This window comes from Ambystoma mexicanum, chromosome 1p (genome assembly GCF_040938575.1).
Source record: "Ambystoma mexicanum isolate Mex_15411 chromosome 1p, UKY_AmexF1_1, whole genome shotgun sequence".
NCBI classification, from domain to species: Eukaryota; Metazoa; Chordata; class Amphibia; order Caudata; family Ambystomatidae; genus Ambystoma; species Ambystoma mexicanum.
Genome location: NC_090921.1, coordinates 847,907,835 through 847,911,585, shown reverse-complemented (window position 1 = coordinate 847,911,585; position 3,751 = coordinate 847,907,835).

Sequence of the window (3,751 nt, the reverse complement as noted above, 5' to 3'; positions counted from 1 at the left end):
GAACATCATCCTCTTTGGATGTTAGGAACTGCTGGGGATGCAGTTCCCATTCTCATGGGGCCACCAGTGAGGATTTTGTGGGCAGACAGTTTGTGCTTACACTGGGCATTGTTGCGCATTGCAAACAGAATTAGATACAAGGCTTAGGGCCATTTCAACCCTGTCTCTTTAAACACTTTGGACAATCTCAACTTAAGACCTATTGTGTCCCGTGGCTGGCAGCGTGGGTAGGCTCACTTACTGACCGCTCTGCCACATCTAATCAGAGGCTCAGGTATCACCACCTGACTTCCGTTCCTGCCCCAAAATAGAGATTTCAGTGACACTCGCAAGTGATGGTTCACAGCCTATATCCCCCGTTATGCTACCCATAATGCAGAGTGGTTTTCAGCTTTTTCAGAGACTTGGGTAGGTAAGGGTTGTAAACAAGTCACATTATCAGTAGCAACAACGCCTGTTATAGCTCCTGCACTAGGATAGAAGAGAGTGTGAAATATAAAGCAGGCTCGCAACTGAATTGCACATTTAGCATTTCAAGTTTCAGGGTACGGGTTAAGACAGGACAATTGTGGAGCTCTCATTCAAAATAATTTCTTCACATTCTTACAGAAAACATTCGCCCTAACCCCTAATCCACACTACAATACCCTGACTGGGACAGCGGTCTCATGTTTTCCTAAATCAGTAGGGAAAATTGATGCACTGCTTCTATATTCAAACAAACAGTTCTCCTGGCATCATACTTTCCTTGCTGTATCCTTGGATAATCACAACAGATTTTGGACTTTGTTTTCCGATTTCATATTTCTGTTTTCAGATTTCAGAGACAAACCTTTAGCCCCAACCCATTTCACACAACACTTTACAAGAAATAACGATACACTAACATGTTTACCTGTGTTCACCAACCCATGATTTTCCAGTCGTCTCCTTCTTCAGCACCTGCTCTGCCTGCCCTCCTTGCATCTCCAAGCTCTCCAGCCAGCTCTCCCCTCCGACAAAAACCGTCTCTCCTGGCCCATGGGATTCACCTGGAAGAGCACCCGGCAGTCCTTGGAACTGGCCACACAGCAGCGAGAATACAACATCTAAGGCACCAAACTTGACATGGAAAAATAACCACTTACCATTCTGGTGTATTGGTGAACAATTTATTTAAAAAAGCAATAACAGAACAAAATAAAACAACAACAGTATGAGACTTCGGCACAAGAAAGAACCCCCCTTACTCTGAGCACTGTTCTCTTATACGCAAAGGAACACATGCATTAAATGGAGGGAGTGGTCCAAGGAATCATGCTGAAAGAAAGCCCCACTATGCAAGTCGTTGATACCAGCTGCGTTCTTACATGTTAGATAGTATTATCAGAGAGGACAGCATAGCATGATACTTTTAGTGAAGGTGAATATACACCTCAAAGATTCACACACGCACTGAGGCAGGCGAGAACACTTACATTATGATGACTTCCATCTACTAATGCCAGTTTTCCTAAGAAAGCAGGAACCTAAATTATGCTTATATATGCCAAAAGGGAAACACGTCAGAAGCGAGAGATGTGAAGGCGAGCATAGCTACACTTCTGGTGAACAGCCTTCATTACAACAACATGTGCAGTAAAGCTTAACGCCTCATCTTACATAAGCAAGAAGTAGTGTTTAACATGTCAGTTTGCAGTCTCTGCTCAATATTATAATGCAGTAATGTGCAATTTTTCTATTCCAAATATTTCCCACACCATCGTAGTGTTTTATACTGTTGAATGCCATATTATCTTAAGTAAGTACATGACAACACAACTTACATTCATACCTGCTAGTGGTCAAGTTCTTGTATATTAAGAGATTCCCCTTTATATGACATACATGGATTTAAGAAAATCCTTTGTTTGAGTTACTAAATCTATTTGTCTAATACCTTTTGTTTCATACCACCTAGTGCATGAATGTGCATCTTACCCACCATCAACATTATCATCATCATCAATAAATATTTATTTTGGGAATTGATTTTTCCACAAAAGCACTCAACTCCATAAAAGACATTAAAGGAGGGGAAAAAAAATGAATCCAATAATAAATAAAAATAATTAAGGCAAATGCACACTCAAATAAACATTCTTGTTTAACATATGAGGCAATAAAGTCACCAATAAGCCAAGATGATAGGTCAACTCCAAACGTATCAGTGCAAGTCGACTGCAATAGCTTAAACAAATTGATAACTTCATAATATACATAAAGTATGTAACTAAACATTGAGATGGATACTTAGGTGTTGGACACATTAGAAAGCTCCTGCGTAGGGCCAGTGGCTGAAACATGAAGTGTGGGCCAATAATATGGAGGACATCTGGATTTTTACAATGCCAGCGTTGCAAAGATATATGGTTGCCCTTTAAAATGTATCTCCTTTGCAATGCTACCGAGTCGGACTGAGACCTATTTTTGCATCCCATTGTGGCAGCAGTCTGGTCCTAGGAGCAGGAGTATTGTGCTGTGTTCTACCTCCATCATTCGTAGTGTGTTTATCCATTTCCTCTGAGTGGCTATGGGGCTTCAGCCATTCTTGGAAATTCCAGAGTTGATGCCACTTTCTTCAGGACCTATGGTGCTACTGTTGATTTCGTAGCACATATATTATTCAGGCCATCGTTCAAGGAAAGTTTGTACTGCACCCACACCTCATGTCCAGGCTGATTGCGTAATACAATGTGGCTAAAAGTGGCATTGCCATTTTAAAACAGATGGCATCTGCACAGTGAAATTCTCAGTCTTGGGAGGAATTTCCAAGAATGGCTGAAGCCCCATAGTCCTCTTTGGAGGAATAATGAATGCTGCATTATTCAAGGAGCACATTGTTTGTGGGGTACTGGCCCCACATGTGCAAAAGATGTATGACCAGGACACCCGAAATCTAACAGAAATATTGCACAATGTACAATACAACGCCCAAATATTTGCTCTATACATAAAAACACATTCCAGCATTAATTCTTAATTTTCTTCCTCTTTGGGGTTAATTTCCCACTGGTATGGTAGTAGAAGGCCTATCAAATGAGGCATAACCTTAGTCAAGAACCATTGCTGGATTTCTGTAATGGAACGCCCAGCACCAGAAAAGCTCTCTATCAGCTTGGCTCACATCTCTTGGTCAATGATTATAAGCATTGTGCAGTATAACAAATTTGGCGGGAACAGCAGGTGCAGAAGGTACATAAGGTGAAGTAGCTCAGAAAATGCAGCATCTGGATATCCAGGAATATGAATATTAGCGGCAGTCTGCATCTGCATGTGCCGGTGCCGTCACTAACAGTGCCATGGATAAAGGTAACTTTCTGAAGGAGAATAATCAGAAAATCTTTTGAACATGTGCCCTCCAGAAGCAGAACTATGTCATTGGACCCTACATTAACGATAGATGATTGGCTTTGACACAACAGATGTGACATGCTGCTCTGCATTGCTATAATCATTTTTGCCCCATAGCGTTGGCTGGCTTTTTGGTCTTTATTAAATTGTTCACTTTTTTGTATTTTTTTTTTGTATTGTATTTATTGTATTTATATAGCGTTTTACTCCAAAGCGCTTCACATTACAACAACAAAATACATAGTAGATTATAACAATAGAAGAAATTATAGTACATGAGTCAAACCAACAAAACAGTGACTAGAGCAGTTAGCTTGTAAAGAAAACGACAGGTGAGTGTAATAGGAGAGGAAGCTTCGAGATGTTTAGGGCCAGAGCT